Below are 27,734 nucleotides of genomic sequence, written 5' to 3' on the forward strand. Positions count from 1 at the left end.
GCAGCATTCTTAGTGATTACACTAATCATATCAACAAATCATTTCGCCAGGCTGTCTCCTTTGAAGTCACTTCACTCTTGCCCTTTCTAAATCTCTCTTTCCATTTACATTTTCCCTACCCAAAGTGATGGTTGCTCCTTCAGTCTCATTTTCTTCTGTTGCCCCTCTGCCCCCATGATCTAAGCCAGTGACAAGACTATCTCCAACCTCTTCCATTTATCCATCTCCAAACATATGCTTCTACTCCTTTCCAACCCTACTCTCTTCTCTGTCCACCTCTGAAAAATAAACTCTTCCTCAAATCACCTACACATTCAAACTCCCAACTGTTTAGTCTTTGGTCTTTCCATTCTGATACTTCTGCAGTTACAAATCTGCTGAGCCATTCTGTCATCTTAACGTCTGATACCCATGTCACCAATAATCCCCTTACTCTCTCCCAGCCTGGTTATTACCTCCGTTATTGCACAAAAGGCACGGGGAGTAGACTTCAGCACAGCTACTGGTTTAGCAATCCATTCCCAGATGTAACTGGATCACCTTGAGTGCTGCACTTTTCCAGGATCATCCTGGGAGCAAAGGCGACGCACAACTTATTTTTCCCATCACAACATACTCTTTAATCCACCTCAAAAAAACCTAACCAAGACTTCTCTACCCTTGTAAGCAATAACACCAGCTACAATCTCCCTTTTCTCTTTCAAAGTCTTTGAACATGTTGCCGCACTCCTTTCCTTCAGAGTTCCTATTTGAATCCTTCAAATTAGGATTTTGGACCTAGCAAAAATCAAAAATTAAATCCTCTGAGACCATGATGCATAATCTCTATTTATCCACACTCTGTCTGCAGTTTTGACATTGTTGTCCACACCATCCTCCTCCTCCATGCCTCTCCCCTGACATCCATTGTGGTGAGACTACTTTGTTTGGTTGCAGCCTTACCTTTACAATCATACAAAATCATATGTAACAGTTTTTCTTCCTGCTGTTGCACCATTATTCCAGGGGCACCCATGGATCTGTCCTCAGCTCTTTGATATTCCTCATCTACCGTTAACGCTCCAATTGAGTGTTCATGAAACTTAACACCTGTGGTTGAGAAATGTGTTAACATGAGTGGAATGAAGAAATGCGGTTTCTTGGAGGGTTACCTTCAAGTCGAACCATCAGTGAATATATCACAGAAAATAAAGAAGGCAGCAGGATTTCAGACCCCAGTAGCTAATAGAGATCTACGAGGTAAATTGGATTGCTCACCCCTCAAAAAATAGTTCTGGGACTGTGATGTATGATTAGCTTATGCCACTGGTTTTCAATTTTTTTTTCCCGGGACCCACTTTTACCAACTTGCGGACCTTCAGGACCCATGCTGGCCGATGTTTGCGAGACATGCCGACTGATGTTAGCGACTCATGCTGGCCGACCTTCGCGACATACCATTATTGCTTACTTTTAATGCGGCAGGTGGGCTTGCTTGGTCCTCACGATATCTCTTGTTTCATCATTCAATTGTACATTTCAGCTAAGGACTTCAGCTGTCGATTTAAGTTGTTGCTGCATGCTTTGAAAAACATCAAGAAGTTTGTCCTCAAACTCTCCATGCTTAGTCTTCAAATGCCTTTGAAGATTTGAGTGTTTTAAACTTCATTTGTCAGCACTTCCCTGCATATAACACACATGGGTTTTGCATCCTGATTTGTATTGGCCCGATTTCAGTTTCTTCTTAATTGTTTGTTCACCAGAGACCCTGGAGCTCGGGATACATCTCACACCAGCACTGCCTTGTCCTACTGTGGACTGTCCTGTGAAGCTCTCTCCAGCAGATTTAGTTGTGAGATCCTGGTCTGTTTCTACCTCTGGCCTTCTCTACCTTATTACTAAATTACGTATCTTCAGTTCTTCACACAGTCCTGTTGCTTGCTTACTGGCAGCTACAAAATAGAGTAATCTCACTTCTATCTCACTTCAAGAATTGACGTGCCATACGCGTGACCTTCTCTCTGCTGCTGCCTCTGGCGGACTCATCGTTCATATTTTTAAAAAAAATATTTTTACTATCCGTTTTCACATTTTCCTTCAAATTAACATCCCCCCCCACCCCCAACAAGTAGTAAACAGTAATAAATACAAAGTCGATACCCTTAACATCAACAATGATCCCTACCTCCCACCACCCCAACCAATGACCCACCTTCAATATATGCATCAAATAAAACAAACTCTCCCATGGTGGAAAAAAAAGGAGAAAAAGAAAAAGGAGTCCGGAATTGCCCATGGTCACCATTAACCTATAGAGTCTCCCCGCCCCCCCGACACTCAATGCCATCCAGCCTACGAAAGAGTACTGTAAATGACACCCAAGAATTGTAAACACCACTCCCAACTCCTCCCCTCCACTTCCTCTTGTAAAACACCTCCCCCAACCTCGGTTCCTTCCCCCCAACTTTCCACCCGGCTAGACTCATCGGACCCTGTTCTGCCGGGCTCCGATGGCCGCAGCCCTTCCCCCCACCTCACCCCCGTTCACTGGCCGGCTTAAACCGGCCAGCGTGGAGGCCCCCACCCAGGTCTCCTTCCCCTTGCCCGGCCCCAGGAAAACCCAGAAGCCCCCTTTAGCACACAAAGCCCGCATACACACCCACACCCCAAAGAACCCTCATTACGACTGAAAGTCCCATTTCTTCCCTTGTCCAAATATACACAACGTTGGCTCCTGTAGCCCATACACCAGCACGCAGTGAAACAAAAAAGAAAGAATACAGTCACGAGGTTAAATCGGTACATGACCATTTCTCAATTCTCCCACAGTCCTTCTGCCTTTGCAAACTCCTCCGCTGCTTCCGCCGTCCCAAAATAAAGGTATTTGAGCTTGTAGGTCACCCTCAGCTTCGCTGGATATACAATGCCGCACGGCACCTTACTAATGTACAGTGCCCTCTTCACCCGGTTGAAGGCAGCCCGCCTCCTCGCCAGCTCCACCGTAAAGGCCTGGTATACGTGTGTACCAGCTCCAGCCCACTGCACCACCCGCTTCTGCTTAGCACAGCACAGGACCTTCTCCTTTACACTGTACCTACGGAAGCACAGAGTCACTACCCTTGGCGGCTCACTTGCCTTTGGTACAGGCCTCCACGACCGATGAGCCTGATCCAGTTCATATCGGGAGTGATCCTCCCCCTCCCCCAATAGCTTCGCCAATATAGTGGCAAAATACTCAATCAGCCTCAGTCCTTCTACTCCTTCGGGCAGCCCCACAATCCTCAAATTCTGTCGCCTGGATCTGTTTTCCAGGTCTTCCATTTTGGCTCGCAGACCCTTGTTGGTCTCTATCACCTTCGGCATCTCCTTCCCCATCGAGGGAAGTTGATCACTGTGTTGCAATAATGTCTCTTCCACATCCTTTAGCACCTCGCCTTGCTCCCACACCTCCGCCACTGCGCTCGCCACCGCCGTCCTCACCGGGGTAATCGCCTCCTCCACCAGCACTTTCAAAACCGTCCCCATCTCCTTCCTCATTGCCTCCATGTGTTTTGTGAACTGCCTTTCGAATTCCACAGCCATCACCTTAGTTATTTCTTCGGCCGTAAGCAATGCGGCCTCCCTTGGTGCTCCAGCCTCCATTTTCTTTACCGACCCCGCGGTGACCTTTCCACTCCCCGACGGACTTTCAGCTGCTTTTCTCACGGCCGTTTTTTTACTGATCCTCGACATTTCCCTTCCCTGTGCTTTCTCCCGACTTTTACTGCCTTAGCTTCCCCTAGGACCAGGCGTTAACCCCCGACAATGCCATTCCAGAACGGGAGCCCTCCAACGCGCGGCTGCCTCCCGCCCGCCGTCACCGGAAGTCCCGACTCATCGTTCATATTTAAAGGCCGGTCGCGGCCGTCTTTCTTTTTTTTAACTTTGAAACTTTATTTCTAATACCTAATTTTTCCAACTTTATGACTTTTTACTGCTAAAAATTAAATTAACTTCAGTTGAACATGTGCAGCCTTACATTTATACAAAAACTTTGTTTTAAATATATTCCCATTTCTTTAGAAATTTAACCAATTATAGGAAAAAGTACAAACTTGTTTTTACCTTACAATCTACAATTTTAGAGGAGATGAAGTAACTTGTCAAACACACACAGTGTCACACTATTTCTTACTGCTTCCACTGCATTGCACTATCCATACATCCAAGTCACCTCCTGTTCCATTCTCACCAAAAGCTCTGATTTCCTGGTTTCCAGAGAGTGGTGACACAAAGTGATGACTGTTGGTTTCTTTCACATATGTCAGCCCTATTGACTAGCCTTGATTAATCAGTGTTCCGAGAAACCTGGCCTGGCTTCCTCTCACGGTATCCACCCCAGTCACAGACCACTTCCCGACCAGTACTTACCACCATGGAAGTGCAAATGGACGTTGTGCTGGCCGTTGAACGGATTGATCAAGTAGCCGCAGGTTGCATACTACCGATCAGTGGCGGGGGACGGGCCGAGCAGTGCGCAAAGGGCGAGCACCAGGGCGGAGCTCCAAGGTGGGGCTACCACCGTTAGCATCGCGTCCATGTGGACGCCTGTCAGCCCATCCTCCCCCCCCCCCCCCCCCCCCCCCAACGCTCTGTGCGCGGTGACCAGCACACAACCCAGCCTCGTGCCGCCCGCCCCCTCAAACACCGCAACCAGTCGGGGGCTGCAGTTGGGAACTTCATCCCGCGATCGGGAACGCCACGACCGGTAGCTCCACGGCCCTCCCGACATCCACCCGTGACCCACCTGCGGGTCACAACCTTGAGTTTGAAAACCCCTGGCTTATGCGCATTCAATGTAATGGAGGTAGCACATTCTGATGATTTCTGCATGCAGTCAGTGCTAGCCACATTGTTGAATGATTGCCTGCATCAGGAGAGGACCCAAAATTGTAACTTGCCAGTTCTACTTAACACTAGCTTGCTTCTCCTAAAGAGGAGTTGGGAGGGGTTGTGGTTGGAGCAGATGTTAGGAGTCTTTTGTGAGCTGAATCTGACCTGGAAATGATAGAAGAGTGCCCGAACATAGAATACCCTGCACTGGTATAGAGGTATAATTGGTATAAAGGTGGACGGGGGAGGGGTCAGGATACTCTTCAGCCACATGGTGAAAAGGCAGTGGAAGTAGATAGTGGTGGAGGTTGATGCCAGACGTTTAGCCCCAAGAACTTGGATGCAGTATTTCAAGAAGTATATTGACTTCACGGGAGTGGTCTAGGTAAGTGAACACATCTTCAAATGCAATATCCTTCCCCATTGCTCATTCCTATGACTCAACAAACCAACAATCTATTAGTCAGAACCCTTACCGAACATTCATCTCATCCTTACATTTAGCACTGTCACAATGCTTACACACATAGCTCACAGCTTTCACATAGCTGGCTGTTAAACCAGGACAGCCACATCACATAATAGATTTCATTATGCGCTTCCACCTCTCTTGCAGGAGAAGGCAACATACAACCTGAGGTAGGTGGAACTAATCATAGGGCAGTGTTCTTATGTGCATTTCTTGTGTTCTTATGCGCATTTTCAAATCCCAATGGAGGAGATAGTGCTCGCCATTGTTGAAAAACCCATTGCTGTGGTTATGGTCAGCTGTAGCACTGAACCAATTGAGGATGTTGGTATTTAAATACCTAATCAAACCTGTTTAGCACACTGGGCTAAATCGTTGGCTTTGAAAGCAGACCAAGGCAGGCCAGCAGCACGGTTCGATTCCCGCAACAGCCTCCCCGGACAGGTGCCAGAATGTGGCGACTAGGGCTTTTCACAGTAACTTCATTGAAGCCTTCTTGTGACAATAAGCGATTTTCATTTAAATACCTAAATCATCCTCCTTGCATCCTACTTCCCCCACAATTCTCTTCTGATTCACAAGCTACAGATGTTGTAGGCATGAACTTCTTCAGGCCCCCTTCCTCTCATCACAATCTTACCCTTGTCCCTTTCATATACCCATGTATTGCAACCTAGCTAGTCACTGAGGGAAGAAAAAGGAGACAGCTGATGATGATACAAACTGCCTCATGATTTCATACATGAAGCCACGCGCACACTGCACATACTTTAGAGAATAGTATAAAGGTGGGATCTGCACATGGTGAGACGCTGGGCACAAGAGTGCTTCAGCCACAGCAAGGGTATGACAGGTGCCAGCTCCTTGAATGGCAAGGTTGCATATGGGTTTTGTGCAGAGGAGTCCCATGAGGACTTTGCTGCTCCAGGTTACAGATAAAAACCAATGGGTCAACACGCTGAAATACTTTGTGCATTGGGAAGCCTGTTAGTAAGCCTGTGTTCAATGCCAGGCACACCCATCACAGGTGCAAAGAGAATGTACAAAGGCAATTTGTTTAATTTTGTAAGCAATATGACATGGTTTAATTCATAATGGGTTTGGAATATGTATTTTGTGTTGGCTTTTATTGGATTGGAGCCGGAAGGACAATGCCAGTTACAGAGGGTAAGTAAGGAATATTGGACTGTTGGCAAATAGGGACTTGGTGTTACAGTTACTGCTATTGCACTTGAATGAATTCTTCATGTACAACCCAACCAGAAAGGGAATACCTTGGTTGCAGCTTCTTTTCCTCTTTCCCCCCTTCCACCTCCTCAGCTTCTCATCTGACAGGGGTGGGACAGACTACTTCTGCGGGATGGTAAGTTTGTGCAGCGTGCAGCACCCTCCACAAATTTTGAGAGCAACTCAGACGATTACTGCAAGAATCCTCCAGAGTTGTCCAGGCAGTGGGAATGATTTTTCAGGATACATTTTCTTGTGACAGCACGGCATTCATGGTATACATGCTGTGCATGTGTGCAAGGATTGTAAACCAGAGTGATGAACCATGTAGTAAATGAACAGCCCTTGTCATCCAGTAGCCACCCTTTGATTTGCAGGAGTTGCTTAAATGCAGCTCGCACAGTGACCGTCTCAAAATGACTACATCATGACGACTTCATTGTCTATGGTCACACACAAGCTATACGTCGAAGAAGTGGAATCCTTTTTGGATTTGTCAAAGAGCAGGGCTGGTATGCAGTGCTTACAAAGCATTGCATGTGCCATCAGTGGCACCTTGGGAAAGTTGTCCGACCTTGCAAACCCTTGTGCTCAGCTCCAACTGCTCCTCTCTGGCAAGGCGGAATGAAATTAAGCGATTCCTCCTGGAATAGAGAGCTTCGGTGACATTTCTTTCGCAACTCTGGACTGCAAGCTGTGTGATGTTACCAATATTTCAAACAGCATCCTCGGAAGGAATTGGATGCATTAAAATGCATACCCATGGTCACTCCATCTGTACATTCTCCCATTTATACTGAATTCCCAGAGAATGGCCTTCTGGGGCACTCGTGCCTGAGAGCAACTGGTTTGCCCAGAAGCCTTGAAGTCAGCAAGAAGACCTCATGCTCCTGCCACAGCATTCCCAAAAGACTTATGCAACTTGAAACAACCATGGGCAAAATTGAGGACATCGAGACCTGGATTTTCCTCTTAGTGGTGAAGCTGCGCCATTCACCCTGAACGACATCAAAAAGTCCATTCTTACCTTGTCCTTAGCTGCAACTAAAACATCCTCTTCCTCTTTCAGTAGAGCCGAAGGTTGAGACAAGCAGGGGGGGCTTCCAGCAGCACATCGTGTCGGTGAAGCCGAACCACATTTGGCACCATGAGCAGAAGCCAAGCCCCTTGAGGTTAATCTTCAGGTCAATGACCTGATAAGAATTTTTAAAAATGATTTTCAGTATTTTCAAACAGTTTTGTCACTAGTTAAAACTGTTAATATGGGCAGCATGGTAGCACAAGTGGATAGCACTGTGGCTTCACAGCGCCAGGGTCCCAGGTTCGATTCCCCCGGGTCACTGTCTGTGCGGAGTCTGCACGTTCTCCCTGTGTCTGCGTGGGTTTCCTCCGGATGCTCCGGTTTCCTCCCACGGTCCAAAGACATGCAGGTTAGGTGGATTGGCCGTGATAAATTGACCTTAGGGACCAAAAAGGTTAGGAGGGGTTATTGGGTTACGGGGATAGGGTGGAAGTAAGGGCTTAAGTGGGTCGGTGCAGATACGATGGGCCAAATGGCCTCCTTCTGCACTGTATGTTCTATGTTATAATTGTTAAGAGTATTTAAATGTTTGTAACAGTTTTTAAAAGCATGTCTGTCCTTTGGAGACTAATACCATCAGGCTCACCACATGCCCAAGCACCTGCCTCTCCTCTCCTCCAATATCTCCTCCCTACCCTCTCCTCCCCCTGCTCCTGAGTCTCACTAATGTCTGAAGCAGCAGTTGATGGAGGGGAGAAAGGTTTCATCAGCCCTCATTGTTCACTGTCTGTTGTTGAATCTTAAAATTAGGGCCGAATAGTGGCCAGTGTACCTCATGTTACTTGAGTAACAGGTTAATCAAGCATTTCACCCGGCTACTATGCAGTGGCTACATGAGAGGCTCATTCCACTAACAGGATGCTGCTGTGAGTCCGTAAAGATGTTCTGTCTACATACAATTGGATAATTGGCAGGCAAAGTTTTCAAATTAATGGTCCCTGCCGCTTTAAGAATAGGAACTATGGGACCATCAGCCTGACCTCCTCTGGAGCCTATTAAGGGACACGGCAACTTTTGAATTTCACCAGAAGTGAGCCCGCCAGACGGTGTGATGCTGTTTCCCTGCTCAATAGCTGTGAACTTCTCGGCTTTCACTATTATTATGAAAGAAAAATGCAGGCTGCATGTAGAATTGTAGAAACAGCCAAAAGAAATTGTCCAGCAACTAACCTGCGGTTTGTTATTGATTTTTAAAATAGCTTTTATATGTGTGGAGGGCTGAGGGGTAGAGGGACGGGGAGGAGGAAGGGGTCCTTCCTTCTGCTCAGAGGATGTTCTGCTGTGCATATTTCAGAATGCAGCTGGAGTTTTTGCTCTAAAATGACAAAGGCCTTTATTAAGATTGCATCTAGTTTGTTTCAAATCAGAACACTGGGCGGCATGGTGGTGCAGTGGTTCGCACTGCTGCCTCATGGCGCCACGGACCCGGGTTCAATCCTGTTCCTGAGTCACTGTCCGTGTGGAGTTTGCACATTCTCCCCGTGTCTGTGTGGGTCTCACCCCCACAACTAAAAAATGTAGGTGGATTGGCATGCTAATTGGGAAAAAAAAATTGGGTTCTTTAAATTTTTTTAAAAGAAAAAAAAAAATCAGAATGCTTGCTATGTCTCCATTTAGATCCCTAATGGCACTCATAGCACCAATAAATATGGATGCGATTGAGCCCAATTTTCATCCAACATTATTCATTTAATTTATGAGCATACAAAGGAAACTCAAGAAAAGTCCATTATGAGTATATATAAATGTTTAGCCCAAAAATTGATCATGCAACCTTGTACGCTATTCTTTTTTTTTATAAATTTAGATTAGCCAATTATTTTTTCCAATTAAGGGGCAATTTAGCGTGGCCAATCCACCTACTCTGCACATTTTTGGGTTGTGGGGACGAAACCCACGCAGACACGGGGAGAATGTGCAAACTCCACACGGACAGTTACCCAGAGCCAGGATCGAACCTGGGACCTCAGCGCCGTGAGGCGGTTGTGCTAACCACTAGGCCACCGTGCTGCCCTTCTTGTACGCTATTCTAACCAAATTAGGAGTAATACTAACTTTTAGACAGATGAATAAAGATAAAGCTTGTGCCAATTTCAGAGTGGAAAACTGTGGAAAATTCATTCCCATTCCATAATGTAAGTAAAAGCTTCAGGCGCTTACATTGCATGTGACACAACATTGGTCAAATATTTTGAACTCTCTTATCTCTCTTATGTCACAATTACTCCTTAAACAAAAACTTCTCTCTTGGTATTTGTTTTCCTTTAATTTTCTCCTCGATTCCGCTGCTGTTCCTAGGCACATAGGGTGAGAGTATCCTATTTCTAAGCTAAGTGCTGATGCTGGCGTGGGAACATTGGTGCTTTAGGCCAGAAAAGGGGTGCAAGCTGCACCGATTCCAGGATCATTGGGGGGCGAGCAGCTGTGCCGGGTAAAGCACCCGAACCCCCCAACAAAAACGGCTGGAGAATGGCCGGGTCCTTGGCCGTGCATCACCCGGCTGCGGACCCAGCCAGCCAAATAATGACCCCCCCAGTAACCCCCCTTGCCACCCCGGGCCATCCTCCCACCAGTCCCCCCAGCCCTCGCCAAAGACCCTCCCCAGACAGTGACACAGTCTGCAGCCGTGGCGCGGGGTCAACGGAAAAAAATTGTATTAGTGTTCTGCGCCATCGGGAACTCGGCCCATCGGGGAGGGGCTTCCGATGACGTGCCAACGCCTTTCCAACTGGTGTTTCGGATTGGGCGGAGACTCGAAAACAGGCTTCAAATTGGCACCGTCCCCAATTTGGGCGCCGGAAGGGATTCTCCTCCCGATCACCGATTACAATATCGACATCGGGCAATCGAGAATCCCGCCCATAGTATCTGCAGTGGAAAGTTGGACGGCATACTGGACTGAATTATCTGTTTGGGAGACTATGGGCGGGATTCTCCATTGCCCAACGGCGATATCATAATCGGCAGTCAAGCGGAGAATCCCTTTTGACGCCAAAGTCAGGGACGGTGCCTGTTTTCAGATGCCCCGCCCCCTCCAAAATGGCACTATCATGGAAGGACGGCCTCAGGATGTCACCTCAAGTTCCTCACCGATGCACCGCCCCCGATGGGCCAAGTTCACAATGGCGCGGATCACTTGAGTTTTCGTCAACCTCATGTGGCGGCTGCAGACTGTGTCCAGCGAGAGACGTGTCACTGGCCAGGGAGGATTTGGTGGGGGCTGGGGAACTGGTGGGAGTTGGCGAGGGGGGGGGGGTCCAGGGGGCAAATCTGGCAGATCGGGTTTGTGTGCTGCCAGCGCCTGTTGTACTGTGCGACCGCTGCAGGTCGTCGCCATGCGCAGCCACGGATCCAGCCATTCTCCGGCCATTTTTGGCACAGGAGTTGAGAGTTTTGCCTGGCGCCACTGCTAGCCCCTCACCGGTCTCGGAATCAGTGAGGCATTGGCCAATTTTGGCATCGGAAAATGCCACTGTTCCCACGTCGGCGTCGGCACTGAGCCACAACATTGGAGAATTCAGCCCTTTGTTCTCCCACTGGAACTGACTCACTTCTGGTTTATGCTGACAGTGGGGGTGGCACCCAGAAGCGATTCCCTCTCACTTGCCAATCAAATTTATGCATGGCGGGGAGCAAAGGGATTCCGTTCCAAATCATGCTGTGTGGCCGCCATTATGGGTTGGCCCGATACCGAGATCTGGTGGCTGACCCCCCTCATCCCCATAACACAGACCCTGACTCCCCACCCGCAGACAAGTAGGGGCATCATCCTCCCCCCACCATGGAATTGTCACCAATTTTCATCTTCCTGCTGGTGCGGGGTGTGTAGCTCACCGCTACCGCCGGTGGGGGCCCGGAGTATAGGAACAGAATGCCAATCCCATTTTTCGGCCAACATTGCATTCTCCACCCAATCAAGAAATCAGCTACCAGCGTCAGGCAACTCTGCCCAATCGGGAAACCCACTACCAGCATCAGGCAATGGAGAACCCAGCCCCATATCTTTCTGAAATTTGCTCATCGGACACTTGCATGGGAAAAAATATGGCTTCCCACATGAATAGGTTGGGCAAGCCTGCTCTATATCACAGTTTTAAATTGTGTGTAGGAACTGAGGTACTTGGGGGCATATCTACATAGGTCTTTGAAGATGGCAGGGCATATTGAGAGCATGGTTTGCAAGGCATATGCCATCAGAAAATGAGTTATTGAGTACAAAATCAGGAATGTTCGGCCACAACTAGAATATTGCATCCCATTCTGATCACCACGCATTAGGAAGGATGTTAGATGGTGCCAAGAACATTTATCAGAATGGTTCCGGGGTGAGGAATTTTAGCTACAAGGTTATAGTGGAGAAGCTGGGGTTGTTCTCATTCAAGCAAAGGAGGTTCAGGGGGTTCTGCTGAAGGTTCAGGAGGTTCTGCTAAAGGTATACGAGATTACGACATGTTTGGATAAGGTAGACAAGGAAAAACTGTTCCCATTAGCTGATGGTGCAAGGACTGCAGACATGGATTTAAGTTTTGGAAAGAGATGCAGGGGGAATGTGAGAAAGAAAGGTTTATGCAGTGAGCAGTAATGTACCAATTTGGCTCTGTGGGAATCGCATTTCAATGTGGAGATGTACTGGAACCACAGAGTTTCGCTCCTCGAATTTGCATTTGGTGTTTGATTGTACCCAGACCATTAAGTTGGTGAATTTCTACTATCCTGGCAACAATCAAATTGCATCAACACTGTGCCAGTCCTAGTTCCAGCCATGTTGAAGCTACACTTTGAATCAGAAGGTAGTTTCGCAATGACAAGGGCTGCCCACTCATATGATCTTTATTCCAGGTCTTTGGTGACAACCACCAGAGGAGAAAGAATAAGATAAAGGAATGCTATCATGCCAGGTAGGCTGTCCATGAATATCTCATGGGATTGCAGTTCCCCTGAAATAAATCTACAGATCAGCCTCGTGGTTCCATACTTCCTTGCCTTTCTGTCCCTCCATTATGGTACATCATGGTGTCTTCTTGGCTAGCATTCTGGAATATAGGTCACCACAAAACAACCAGTGCATACCCATTTCAAAAAAATATTTTTTACGGGATGTGGGCATCATTGGCTAGGCCAGCATATGTTGCCCATCCCTAATTTCCTTCTGAGATGGTCGTCAGTTGCCTTTTTGAATTGCTGCAGTCCATGTGCTGTAGGTACACCCACAGTGCTGTTAGGGAGGGAGTTCCAGGATTTTATGCCAGCGACAGTGAAGGAAAGGCCACCATATTTCAAAGTCTGGATGGTGAGTGATTTGGATTGGATTGGATTTGTTTATTGTCATGTGGACCGAGGTACAGTGAAAAGTATTTTTCTGCAAGCAGCTCAACAGATCATTCAGTACATGGGAAGAAAAGGGAATTAAACAAAATTCAAGAAAATACATGAGAATACATAATAGGGCAACACAAGATATACAATGTAACTACATAAGCATTGGCATCGGATGAAGCATACAGGGTGTAGTGTTAATGAGGTCAGTCAATAAGAGGGCCGTTTAGGAGTCTGGTGACCGTGGGGAAGAAGCTGTTTTTGAGTCTGTTCGTGCGTGTTCTCAGACTTCTGTATCTCCTGCCCAATGGAAGAAGTTGGAAAAGTGAGTAAGCCGGGTGGGAGGGATCCTTGATTATGCTGCCTGCTTTCCCCAGGCAGTGGGAGGTGTAGTTGGAGTCCATGGATGGGAGGCAGGCTTGTGTGAATGACTGGGTGGTATTCACGACTCTCTGAAGTTCCTTGCAGTCCTGGGCCGAGCAGTTGCCATACCAGGCTGTGATGCAGCCCGATAGAATGCTTTCTATGGTGCATCTGTAAAAGTTGGTAAGGGTTAATGTGGACATGCCGAATTTCCTTAGTTTCCTGAGGAAGTATAGGCGCTGTTGTGCTTTCTTGGTGATAGCATCGACGTGAGTGGACCAGGACAGATTTTTGGTGATGTGCACCCCTAGGAATTTGAAACTGCTAACCATCTCCACCTCGGCCCCGTTGATGCTGACGTGGGTATGGACAGTAATTTGCTTCCTGAAATCAATGACCAGCTCTTTAGTATTGCTGGCATTGAGGGAGAGATTGTTGTTGTTACACCACTCCACCAGGTTCTCTATCTCCCTCCTGTATTCTGACTCGTCGTTATTCGAGATCCGGCCCACTATGGTCGTATCGTCAGCAAACTTAGAGATGGAGTTGGAACCAGGTTTTGCCACGCAGTCGTGTGTGTACAGTCATGTGCGTACAGGGGGCTAAGTACACAGCCTTGCGGGGCACCGGTTTCTTTGCAGGGCAATGCCCAGGTGCTGGTGTTCCCATGTATCTGCTGCCTTTGTCCTTCCAGACGATAATGGTCATGTGTTTGGAAATTACTGCCTTAGAGCCTTGGTGAGTTCCTGCAGTGCACCTTGTAGATGGTACACATTGCTGCTGTGCGTCAATGGTGGAGGTAGTGAATCATTGTGGAAGGGGTGCCAATCAAGCGAGTTGCTTTGTCCTGGATGGTGTGGAGCTTCTTGAGTGTTGTTGGAACTGCACTCATCGAGGCAAGTGGAGAGTATTCCATCACACTCCTGACTTGTGCCTTGTAGGTGGTGGGACTTTGGGAGTTAGGAAGTGAGTTACTTGCCACAGAACTCCTAGCCTCTAACCAGTTCTTGTAGCCAGAGTATTAATATGACTAGTCCAGTTCAGTTTCTGGTCAATGGTAACCTGATATTGATAGTGGGGGGATTCAGTGATGGCAATGCCATTGAAAGTCAAGGGTGATGGTTAGAATCATCGAATTTACAGTGCAGAAGGAGGCCACCTGGCCCATCGAGTCTGCATCGGCTATTGGAAAGAGTACCCCACCCAAACACACACCTCCACCCTATCCCCATAACCCAGTAACCCCACCAACACTAAGGGCAATTTTGGACACTAAGGGCAATTTATCATGGCCAATCCACCTAACCTGCACATCTTTGGACTTTGGGAGGAAACCGGAGCACCCGGAGGAAACCCACGCACACACAGGGAGAATATGCAGACTCCGCACAGACAGTGGCCCAAGCCAGGAATCGAACCTGGGACCCTGGAGCTGTGAAGCAATTGTGCTAACCACTATGCTACCGTGCTGCCCTCTCCGTTAGATTCTCTCTTATTGGAGACGGTCATTCCCTGGCACATGTGTGGCACACATGTTACTTGCTACTTGTCAACCCAAGCCTGGATATTGTTCAGGTCTTGCTGCATTTGCACGTGGACTGCTTCAGTGTCTGAGGAGTCGTGAATGGTGCTGAACGTTATGCAATCATCAGCGAACATCACACATCTGACCTTATGTTGAAAGGTAGGTCATTGATGAAGCAGCTGAAGATGGTTGAGCCTCGGACACTACCCTGAGGAACTCCTGCAGTGATGTCCCAGGACCGAGGTCACTGACCTCCAACAATCACAACCATCTTTCTTTGTGCCAGATATGACTCGAACCAATGGAGGGTTTTCCCCCTGATTCCCATTGACTTCAGTTTAGCAAGGGCTCCTTGATGCCGTACTCAATCAAATGCTGCCTTGATGTTAAGTGCAGTCACTCTCACCTTTACCTAATGCCACTTCCAATAATACAAACAATACTCAGTTATTCATTCTTGAGCTTTCCCGTAGTGATTGTCTTTCTTTCACCTTCCTGGCTTTCATTTGAGGAGACTGCAAGGCACCCTCGAGCAGCAGTCTGAGCTGGTTGGCTGGCAGGCAACAACAAGGGCACTGCAAGTGTGGGAGCATGAATTTACTGTCATCTTGCAAGAGCGGGTTCATGCACCACCGATCCACTGTCACTCCCTCAGGGAAGTGCCTCGGCCAATCTTAGAAATCTGTTGAAGCATATATCTGCATATTGCTGAAAAAAGATGCAAAACCCCTTTGTGCACTGGTACCCACAGCCATGAAGGCAAAGGTCTGAGCCTGCATGGCACAGTGGTTAGCATTGCTGCCTCATGGCACTGAGGTCCCAATTTCGATCCCGGCTCTGGGTCACTGTCCGTGTGGAGTTTGAACATTCTCCCTGTGCTTGTATGGGTTTCGCCCCCACAACCCAAAAAATGTGCAGGGTAGGTTGATTGGCCACACTAAATTGCCGCTTAATTGGAAAAATGAATTGGGTATTCCAAATTTATTTTAAAAAAGTAATACAGTGAGGACACGCAGTTGTGCCTGTGCCCTGCCAGTTCTTCACTGCTGCCTCCTGTTACATGTTGCCTTTTCCTGCAAAAGAGAGGGAAACGTGCCAGTGAGTGTGGTGCAATATGTTTGGATGATATGCCTGTAGGTGGAAGTATGTGGAACATGTGTAATGTGGGTGTGAGGCTTGCAGCTGTGGTAAGTTTGTGAAGGTTTGGTGGAGTTTATGGAAGTTAGACATGAGTCCTTACTGATCGAGATTGTTGATGGGTAAATGATGGGGGTGTGGTGCATTGAGCAGCCTGAGAGGTTATCATGCATTTGATTGGAGACAGCAATTGAAGATGCATTCACTTGATGACTTGTATGAAGTCATTGACCTTCTTTCCAGCACTATATCCAGGTCCTTGGGGCCAGACTCCTGGCATTGACCTCTGTGCCGGTCTGCTCCGATTTATTTCCAAGTAATTGTCTGGACGGTCTTTTGGAAAGATCAACTCTTGCCTCCTTTCTACTTCCTGTACTAAGGTCTCAAGAGTTGTGTCTGAAAATCTGTGAGCCCTGACTCTGACCTGCTGCTCCATCGCTCTGGTGTCCTATGCAGCGGCCTCTCTCCCATCGGCTTCGGGCACCTGCTGTAGACAGAATGCCCTTCCTCCTTTTAAGAGGTGCACGCTAGCTTTAATTGGTGCTAGTCTTGCACAAACCTGGGCCACCTACTGAGCATGCAGCCACTCAGCAGCATAGTTAGCTTTGGGATTCACACCACAATCGTGGAAAAGGAGCATGAAGTTTGCGTGCTACCATCACCTTGATTAGCTCCACCTGAGGTAATCAACATCCTGATCCCCATATCTGCTAACAGGCCTCATTCAGTTTTAGCCCATTGTTTATTGAGAATGGGCTTGTTTAATTTAATCAATCTCACATTATTTTGAAAGTAGATATTCAGTTAAATAAATGGTCTGTCTTTGAAACAATTTCTGAGGTTTAAAGATTTTTATATTAAAGTTGCCTAGGAATGGCAGCACGTGAACAGTTCATTCATCCCACCCATATGTCAAGAAAGTACAAGGGGAAGACAAATACGCCTGAACAATAATGCCCCTTGGATTTGACTCTAGTATCAGCAACAGAGCTAAAGTTGTTTGAACTGAAGATCCACAAAATTTGGGGGGTAGATTTTATGGAGGGATGGATTATCCATATCCCCAGTGGAAATGTCGAACAGCACCGTGACAACTAGAAATCTAGCTGCCCCATAGCAATGGGCAGCACGGTAGCATTGTGGTAACATTCGCTAAGAAGGGGATACAGAGCTTTCCGGTGGTGTTTTCCTCGACATTGTTGGAGGAGTTGCTGACGACAGGGGGGATGGAGAAGGGGGTGGTGTCAGCGATTTATGGGGCAATTCTGGGAGAAGAGAAGGCAGGAGGGTATTAAGACAATGTGGGAGGAAGAGTTGGGAGAGGGCATGGAGGAGGGGTTGTGGTGTGAGGTGGCCGGAGAGTGAATGCCTCAACTTCATGCACAAGGTTGGGGCTGATACAGCTGAACGTGGTTTATAGGATGCACCTCACAAAGGCGAGGATGAGAATACTCTTTGAGGGGGTAGAGGATGTTTGTGAATGTTGCAGGGGGTGGGGGGGGGGAACACCGCAAACCATGTTAATATGTTTTGGTCCTGTCCAAAGCTGGAAGGGTATTGGAGGGAGATTTTCAGGCTAATTTTGAAGGTGGTACACGTGAGACTTGAGCTGGGTCCTCTGGAGGCCATATTCAGGGTATCGGATCGGCCAGGGTTGGAAGCGGGTGCGAAGGCAGATGTTTTAGCCTTCGTCTCGCTGATCGCCCGAAGGTCAGTTCCTCCACCCTGTACCCTGGCGTGGCGGGGGGGTTGATCTGTTGGAGTTTTTAACACTTGAGAACGTGAAGTTTGAGTGAGGGGAAGGATGGAAGGATTCTACAATTCATGGGCTTTGTTTATTATGCACTTTCAAGAATTGAATGACATGAAACATTAGGGAGGGTTTGGGGTGTGAGGGGGGCGGTGCAGTGTTGGACTGTGTATGTCAGTGATGACTATGTATGGGTGGATGGTGGATTCCTGATTCATTTTCTTTAATGTTTGTATTTTATATGTTGAGGGTTGTTTGGGGGTTGGTGGAAGGAATTGTTGGCCAGGATATTGACATTGTATTTGTTACCGTTAATGGGTGTTGGTGGGTGTAAATTTGGATGAAAATGAAAAAGGAGGAGAATAAAAATATTTAAAGAAAAATATTATGAGGGTTTCCACAGTACTTGATCTTGCTTTTATCTCTTCTGTCATCCAGGGAGCTCTGATTTTGTTGCCTACCTTTTCCATTTGTAGACCCAAACCATCTCCTCTTTAAAGGCAGCCCATTATTCAGTCGCACCCCAATTAATTATTGTTGCTTCTCCCTTTCCACGACTAAATCTTATGATACTATGATCACTGTCCTTTAAATATTCCCTGACTGACACTCGATCCACTTGACCAACCATGAACCCTGGAATCAAATCCAGCAATGCCTCCTTCCTCATTGGGCTGGAACAAAGTGATCTGGAAAATTCTCCGGAGGAAACTCTAGGAACTCTGCCTCTTCTCTGCTATTTACACTATTGCAATCCGGTTTCATATTAGGAAAATTAAAGTCGCCCATTTTAACTCTTTAGTTTTTGCATTTCTGTAATTTCCTTGAAAATACATTCCTCTATAACTGTCCCATTAGTTGATGGCCTACATAGGACTGCAATTATTTCTTAGCTCTAAACAAATAGACTCTATACCACTCCTCAAGGGCGTTCTCTCCAGCACTGAAATGTTCTCTTTAATCAATATTGCCACAACTTTCTTTCCTTCCCCACCTTTCTTGAACACCTTGTATCGAGGGATATGTTTTACCCAGTCCTGTCCTCCTCTGAGCCAAGTCTCTGTTATTGTCACAATAGCATATTCCCACGTGGCTATCTGCACCTGCACCTTATTTACAATACTCCATGCATTCAAAAACAGTAAATGCTGGACAATCACAGCAGGCCTGACAATATCTGTGGAGAGAGAAGGAAGCTAAAGTTTTGGGTCTGGAAGACACTTTGTCAAAGGCATTATGCACAAGTCGAGGAGACACAGCTGGAGTGAGACACATCCAGAGTGGGAATTTGGAACTTGGTAATTTGGTGCAGCGAGGTAATCAGGAAAGGGAGAGAATCAGGGAGCATCTGAGACCCTGGGTGAGTTCTCCCAGTGAGCCAGAGAAGACACAGCCAGAGTGAGGCACAACCAACAGTGAGTTTGGGAATTTGAAGCTAGGTGGGAATTCGAAGCTGGGTGGGGAGGAGGTGCTTTTCATCCCTGGTAAGTGACTGGTAAGTAGTTTTTCTTTTCATTGTTTGATTTATTTATTTTTTCTTTCATTTTTTGTAATTGTAGTTGTATAAGTTTACCTAAGTTTTAAGATCCCAGACCCACGTCATGCTCCTCGTGTGCAATGTGGGAGCTTAGGGATACATCCACTGTCCCTGGCTCCTTCACGTGCAAGAAGTGTGTTCAGTTGCAGCTCCTGTTAGACCGCTTGACGGCTCTGGAGCTGCAAATGGACTCACTTTGGAGCATCCGCGATGCTGAGGACATCGTGGATAGCACGTTTAGCGAGTTGGTCACACCGCAGGTTAAAGTTACTGAGGGAGATAGAAAATGGGTGACCAAAAGACAGAGCAAGAGTAGGAAGGCAGTGCAGGTGTCCCCTGCGGTCATCTCCCTATAAAACGATATACCGCTTTGGATACTGTTGAGGGAAATGGCTCACCAGGGGAAGTCAGCAGCAGCAAGGTTCATCGCACCGTGGCTTGCTCAGCTGCGCAGCAGGGCAGGAAAAAGAATGGCAGGGCTATAGTGATAGGGGATTCAATCATAAGGGGAATATACAGGCGGTTCTGCGGACAAAATCGAGACTCCAGGATGGTATGTTGCCTCCCTGCTGCAAGGGTCAAGGATGTCTCAGAGCGGCTGCAGGACATTCTTGGGGGGGGGGGGGGGGGGGGGGGGCGGGTGAACAGCCAGTTGTCATGGTGCACATAGGCATCAACGATATCGGTAAAAACCGGGACGAGTTCCTACAAGCTGAATTCAGGGTGTTAGGTGTTAAACTAAAAAGTAGGACCTCAAAGGTAGTAATCTCAGGATTGCTACCAGTGCCACGAGCTAGTCAGAGTAGGAATGTCAGGATAGATAGGATGAATGCGTGACTCGAGAGATGGTGCAAGAGGGAGGGATTCAAATTCCTGGGACATTGGAACCGGTTCTGGAGGAGGTGGGAACAATACAAACCGGACGGTCTACACCTGGGCAGGACTGGAACCGATGTCCTAGGGGGGGGTGTTTGCTAGAGCTGTTGGGGTGGGTTTAAGCTAATGTGGCAAGGGGATGGGAACCGATGCAGGAAGTTGGAAGGAAGTAAGGGGGAAAGTGTAAGGCAGAGAAGCCATAGTCAAAAATCAAAAAGGGCGACAGTACAAGGTACAGTGATTCAGGGGAGCTCAGTGAATAGGCCCAGTAATACTAAAAGGAATAAAACGGGAAGTAAAAACATTGTAGTAAGCGACGCGGGAGGTTGTTACATGAAGATATGGGTTCAACGACAAGGAAAGTTAGGAGAAAAGTTAAGAGGAAATATAACTTAGGAGAGGTTACTGATCGAGGTGTTAAGATTCAAAACAGAGGTGAAAAAGCCAACATAAGTGTACTTTACCTGAATGCTCGTAGTATTCGGAATAAGGTAACTGAGTTGATGATGCAAATCATCGTGACTGACTGATTTAGTGGCCATTACTGAAACATGGTTAAAGGATGGTTACGACTGGGAGTTAAATATCCGAGGGTATCAAACTATTCGGAAGGACAGAGTGGATGGTAAGGGAGGTGGTGTAGCTCTGTTACTTAAGGATGACATCCGGGCAATAGTAAGGATGACATCGGTGCTATGGAGGATAAGGTTGAATCCATTTGGGTGGAAATCAGGAATAGTAAGGTGAAAAAGTCACTGATAGGAGTAGTCTACAGGCCACCAAATAATAACATTATGGTGGGGCAGGCAATAAACAAAGAAATAACTGATGCATGTAGAAATGGTACAGCAGTTAGCATGGGGGATTTTAATCTACATGTCGATTGGTTTAACCAGCTCGGTCAAGGCAGCCTTGAGGAGGAGTTTATAGAATGTATCCGCGATAGTTTCCAAGAACAGTATGTAATGGAACCTACGAGGGAACAAGCGGTCCTAGATCTTGTCCCGTGTAATGAGACAGGATTGATTCATGATCTCATAGTTAGGGATCCTCTCGGAAGGAGCGATCACAATATGGTGGAATTTAAATACAGATGGAGGGTGAGAAGGTAAAATCAAATACTCGTGTTTTGTGCTTAAACAAATGAGATTATGGGATGAGAGAAGAACTAGCTAAGATAGACTGGGAGCAAAGACTTTATGGTGGAACAGTTGGAGAACAGTGGAGAACCTTCCAAGCGATTTTTCACAGTGCTCAGCAAAGGTTTATACCAACAAAAAGGAAGGACGGTAGAAAGAGGGAAAATCGACTGTGGATATCTAAGGAAATAAGGGAGAATATCAAATTGAAGGAAAAAGCATACAAAGTGGCAAAGATTAGTGGGTGACTAGATGACTGGGAAATCTTTAGGGGACAACAGAAAGCTACTAAAAAAGCTATAAATAAGAGTAAGATAGATTATGAGAGTAAACTTGCTCAGAATATAAAAACAGATAGTAAAAGTTTCTACAAATATATAAAACAAAAAGGAGTGGGTAAGGTAAATATTGGTCATTTAGAGGATGAGAAGTGAGTTTTAATAATGGGAAATGAGGAAATGGCTGAGGAACTGAATAGGTTTTTTGGGTCGGTCTTCACAGTGGAAGACACAAATAACATGCCAGTGACTGATAGAAATTAGGCTATGACAGGTGAGGACCTGAGAGGATTGTTATCACTAAGGAGGTGGTGATGGGCAAGCTAATGGGGCTAATGTCTCCTGGCCCTGATGGAGTGCATCCCAGAGTGCTAAAAGAGATGGCTGGGGAAATTGCAAATGCACTAGTGATAATTTACCAAAATTCACTCGACTCTGGGGTGGTCCCGGCGGATTGGAAATTAGCAAACGTGACACCACTGTTTAAAAAAGGAGATAGGCAGAGAGCGGGTAATTATAGGCCAATGAGCTTAACTTCGGTAGTAGGGAAGATGCTGGAATCTATCATCAAGGAAGAAATAGCGAGGCATCTGGATAGAAATTGTCCCATTGGGCAGATGCAGCATGGGTTCATAAAGGGCAGGTTGTGCCTAACTAATTTAGTGGAATTTTTTGAGGACATTACTAGTGCTGTAGATAATGGGGAGCCAATGGATGTGGTATATCTGGATTTCCAGAAAGCCTTTGACAAGGTGCCACACAAAAGGTTGCTGCATAAGATAAAGATGCATGGCATTAAGGGTAAAGTAGTAGGATGGATAGAGGATTGGTTAATTAATAGAAAGCAAAGAGTGGGGATTAATGGATGTTTCTCTGGTTGGCAATCAGTAGCTAGTCGTGTCCCTCAGGGATCCGTGTTGGGCCCACAATTGTTCACAATTTACATAGATGATTTGGAGTTGGGGACCAAGGGCAATGTGTCGAAGTTTGCAGATGACACTAAGATGGGTGGTAAAGTGAAAAGTGCAGAGGATACTGGAAGTCTGCAGAGGGATTTGGATAGGTTAAGTGAATGGGCTAGGGTCTGGCAGATGGAATACAATGTTGACAAATGTGAGGTTATCCATTTTGGTAGGAATAACAGCAAACGGGATTATTATTTAAATGATAAAATATTAAAACATGCTGCTGTGCAGAGAGACCTGGGTGTGCTAGTGCATGAGTCGCAAAAAGTTGGTTTACAGGTGCAACAGGTGATTAAGAAGGCAAATGGAATTTTGTCCTTCATTGCTGGAGGGATGGAGTTTAAGACTAGGGAGGTTATGTTGCAATTGTATAAGTGTTAGTGAGGCCACACCTGGAGTATTGTGATCAGTTTTGGTCTCCTTACTTGAGAAAGGATGTACTAGCACTGGAGGGTGTGCAGAGGAGATTCACTAGGTTAATCCCAGAGCTGAAGGGGTTGGATTACGAGGAGAGGTTGAGTAGACTGGGCCTGTACTCGTTGGAATTTAGAACGATGAGATATATGTTATATATATATGTTATATATCTTATAGAAACATATAACATTATGAAGGGAATAGATAGGATAGATGCGGGCAGGTTGTTTCCACTGGTGGGTGAAAGCAGAACTAGGGGGCATAGCCTCAAAATAAGGGGAAGTAGATTTAGGACTGTGTTTAGGAGGAACATCTTCACCCAAAGGGTTGTGAATCTATGGAATTCCTTGCCCAGTGAAGCAGTAGATGCTCCTTCATTAAATGTTTTTAAGATAAAGATAGATAGTATTTTGAAGAATAAAGTGATTAAGGGTTATGGTGTTCGGGCCGGAAAGTGGAGCTGAGTCCACAAAAGATCAGCCATGATCTCATTGAATGGCGGAGCAGTCTCGAGGGGCCAGATGGCCTACTCTTGCTCCTAGTTCTTATGTTCTTATGAGCTTTAGGGGGGGGGGGGGTGCCCTTTGGCGGGGGGCGAGTGGCATAACGCCTACGGGTCTAACAGGCCATCTCCTCCCCCCCCCCCCCCCCCCTCCAGATTGTGCACACCCATCACAGGGGCAGCTTCAGCTGCTGCCTGTCCATCCCACCAAACACTCCCAGGACCAGAACTCTGTCCGTGGTACATAGATACATAGAACATACAGTGCAGAAGGAGGCCATTCGGCCCATCAAGTCTGCACCGACTCACTTAATCCCTCACTTCCACTCTATCCCCATAACCCAAGAATCCCTCCTAACCTTTTTGGACTCTAAGGGCAATTTAGCATGGTCAGTCCACCTAACCTGGACGTTTTTGGACTGTGGAAGAAAACCGGAGCACCCGGAGGCAACCCACGCAGACACGGGGAGAACGTGCAGACTCCACACAGACAGTGACCCAGCGGGGAATCGAACCTGGGACCCTGGTGCTGTGAAGCCACAGTGCTAGCCACGTGTGCTACCGTGCTGCCCAATAATAGGGTAATATGATGTAGGTCACTTTAACTGCCCCTGACCATGGCGGTCTCTGTCTGTACAGCTGAAGACGATTGCTAATAGGGTTAGGCATTGTTGTTTACACAAGTACTTCACTGGCCTCAAGTGGATTCTCATAGGTAGATGTGCCATGTTGCAGGCAAGTTCTACCTAGCATCCCAATCAAACTGTGAGACCTGGATGTTTTCCTGAACACTGGAGGCATCAACACCACAGAGGAAGCAGCCAACATTTAAATACCCTAGGGATGGGCCTCAGCACGGGGGATTTCCCCACGACCAGAGGTTGAGTGTGTGGACCCTCGGTACCTGAGCTTGGTCCAACTTATGTTCCCAGCCAGGGTCCAGGTCCATGGGGCCCTGTTGTGGCCAGGATGCCTGTGCAGGGTGGGTCCCCCCAGCGCAACCAGCTCATTGGATGGAACTCTGAGAGAAGGTGGGAAATAGAAGGGTGGGGGGGGGGGGGGGGGGGGGGGGGGGCGGAGGCTTGAGGGACTTGAGGATCTCAGGGTGAAAGCCAGAATTTATTGTCGGGCTCTCACCCTCTCTAATTCCTCACAGATTTCAGATTATGGATGGTATTGTGGACCCCGCCGCTGTTCGGAATAACATGACAGAGGTTTCACATGTCTTAATGGAACGCATTTTAATGGTGTACAGTCAAAATCCTAACTTTCCCTAGCTATCGATGGTGCCCACCCCCCTCCCCCCATGCCCTCTGTGATCCTCTATCTTCTTAGCCCTCCGTGCTCTGCCGCTACGTCCAGGTGTTTCCCCAGCATGTGCATCACCGTGGAGATAGCCTGCTGCTTTCCGTGCCCTGTGGCCTTTTATGTCTCTCGTGTGCATCCTCTGGAGGGCCTGGGACCGGAGGGATCCAGCCGACTTGTCGGTGGCACATGCCTCGCCATGCCACCATGTTCGCCCGCTAACTTTTGAGAAGCTCCAGGGTAAGGAGGGGGAGCTTGGGAGATCTGGAGACCGCCGTTATCTGCCTTTTAGAAGGCTACGTGTCGGCCTCTGGTGGTTCCTCCTCCCAGACGGTCCCACGGGCCCTGGGGGCCACCCTGGAGCAGAGAGGCAGCTGGAGTAAGCACCCAGAGGCCCCTGTGTCATCTGGCTTTGCCCATTGTTTGCAACATGGTGTCAATGCCCTCAGCGATGCTCCTCAGTGACTAGGACACGCTCTGGAGTGCCTTGGCAATGCCCCCCTGAGACTGGGATATGCTCCGCCGCACCTTGGCAAGGTCCACTTGTGCCTGGGACACGTCCCCCAGCGACTGGTAAATGCTGTCGAAGCGCTCAGCCATGTCTTGTACACCACCACCCATGATGCTGCCGTAGTGCTGCAGGCTCTTCACTGCGGTTACCACCCTAGTCAGTGCCATGCATTGCTGGTGCCATGTCCTGCACCTGTAGCCTTTGGGACTCCTCCAATTGGCTATGGACCCATTGTACCCCAGAAGCCTGTCCACTAATTTCACCCACTGAGGTGTGTCTCTATGCGGGTGGAAGGTGAATATGACAGCTGCACCTCATTGAATTCCTCTTGGAATTCTCGGAATATCTTCCAATGTGATCTCTTAGAAGGCTGTGGGGGGGGGGATGTACCTTAGATGGGCCAGCACGTGAGGGGGCCAGTGGATCCTCACCTCTGCAGCACAGGTCAGCCCCAATGTCAGTGACCACTCTGTACTTGGTCACCCCTGCGACTTCCAGGACCAATTCCTCATGGGGGAATGAGAATTCTGATGTCCTGCACCCCGCCGCCCATTTCCTGCCTATTGTGTGCCAACTTCTCCTGTGGGGACACAACTAGGGTATCATGAGCCGCACGCTTCATGCATCGCGGGGCTATGGCAGGAGACAGACGTTGGCAGCAGGGCTAGGCATGGATGGGTTGTTCTGGTGCGTTCCAGAATGTGTTGGGGCACGGTATTGTGCTGGGGTTAGGGGTGCTAACTACCAGCTCAACTTGGGCAATCCGATGCCAACTTCCCCTTATGGCCCAGAGGAGGTTGCTGAGCTTCTAATGGCGGTCCTCCCTATGACACTCCCCAAGCTGACAGCCGCCGCACTGCCTCCCAGGCTGACCCTCCGACCTCCTTGGGGAAACAGGGTGTCCTGTCGCAACTCCACCATGTCTAGCAGTCTGGCGAGGTCAGCATCACTGAAACAGCATCATCTGCACAGTGCCATGGCTGCATGCTGTCTGGGCTTTGCTCAGAGGGAATGGTTTAAGAGCTGCTTGGTGGTGGGGAGCTACCGTGCGCAGTCCAGGTGAGTCAGCTGGCAGGATGCCTATTTCTGGTGTGAAGCCCGTGGAGCATCATTACCAGCCCTAAGTGACGTTAGATACTGGTCGCAGTCACAATGAGTTGGCCGTCGGGAAGCACACAGCAAGTCTCACTTGCTACCGCACTTAGTGCTTATCCCATTAGATTGCGCCCTAAACATTTTGAGGATTTGCCTTTACCAAAATAATTTGCAAGAGCCATCTGGGAATAGAGTGTTCTCAAAATAATTTGCAAGAGCCACCTGGGAATAGAGCAGTCTATTTACCTTCTGATGTTAGTTTCTCTGCTGTTTGGCCTTTCACACCTTTTGTTCTCTCTGGGGTCTGCCATTAGCACTCTTTCCCCTTGGTTTCTGCGGCTATTAGCACCCCGTTTCCCTGAATTTCTGACTCATCTTTCATTCTCACTCCATAGATGCATAGAACATACAGTGCAGAAGGAGGCCATTCGGCCATCAAGTCTGCATCGACCCACTTAAGCCCTCACTTCCACCCTATCCCCATAACCAAATTACCCCTCCTAGCCTTTTTGGACACAAAGGGCAATTTAGCATGGCCAATTCACCTAACCTGCACGTCTTTGGTCCGTGGGAGGAAACCGGAGCATCCCCACACAAAACGGAGAACGTGCAGACTCAGCACAGCGACCCAGCAGGGAATCGAACCTGGGACCCTGGCACTGTGAAGCCACAGTGCTAGCCACTTGTGCTACCGTACTCCACAGTATAAATATTTCCCACTTTCTGTCTTTTAGCTTTGACAAAGGGTCACCTGGACTCTAAACGTTAGCTCTTTTCTCTCCCTACAGATGCTGCCAGACCTGCTGAGATTTTCCAGCATTTTCTCTTTGGTTTCAGATCCCAGCATCTACAGTAATTTGCTTTTATTTATGGGAATAGAGCGGTGTGTGCTTCACATCACAATTATGCACTTCTATTAGATGGGCATATTCCTTTGTGTTCATCGGACACAAGAAAGAGGGATCCACCAGAACATTTAAATTGTGTGCATCAATTTGATGTGTGGTCACAGAGAATTAACTGTGTTCGCTATGAGACAGAGGGAGACAGAGACTGACTCATGCTGAGCGAGGAGGAGCTACTTAATAATATATTTTAAAAACACATGGCATGCACTCCATTGGCTGGTTGCATCAAACTAGGTTGTGTTTCACTCTTTCATTTTCATAAACCGGTTTAGACCGTACCAAACAGCAAGGTTAATGATTGACTTTTGTGACCTCCGCCTTGTTCACTTCACCTACTGAATTGAAGCGACTCAAAGAGTGCATCCTGATCTCTGGAGAAAACGTGAATATCATTGCACTTTCTTGTTATGACAGTCTGAAATGTTTTGTAACGTCTCTTTAAAATATTTTACGAATAAAGTATATTTTTGCAAAAAAGAAAC

The 27,734-nt window shown here is 47.5% G+C and overlaps 1 protein-coding gene across 9 annotated transcripts in view; it reads left to right on the forward strand.

The window, feature by feature from the left end:
- Nucleotides 1-27,734, forward strand: part of dlg3 (discs, large homolog 3 (Drosophila)) — a 758,334-nt gene that overhangs the window by 634,064 nt on the left and 96,536 nt on the right. Inside the window, exon 1 of one of the 9 annotated variants that reach the window (XM_038776242.1) lies at nucleotides 27,571-27,634. The exons of the other annotated variants lie outside the window; for them this stretch is intronic. The gene's annotated coding sequence lies outside the window, so the exon portion shown is untranslated. Of the gene's footprint in view, nucleotides 1-27,570; nucleotides 27,635-27,734 lie in introns of those variants that run through there. 9 annotated transcript variants of the gene reach the window in all.

Source organism: Scyliorhinus canicula, chromosome 17 (assembly GCF_902713615.1).
Source record: "Scyliorhinus canicula chromosome 17, sScyCan1.1, whole genome shotgun sequence".
Lineage (NCBI taxonomy): Eukaryota > Metazoa > Chordata > Chondrichthyes > Carcharhiniformes > Scyliorhinidae > Scyliorhinus > Scyliorhinus canicula.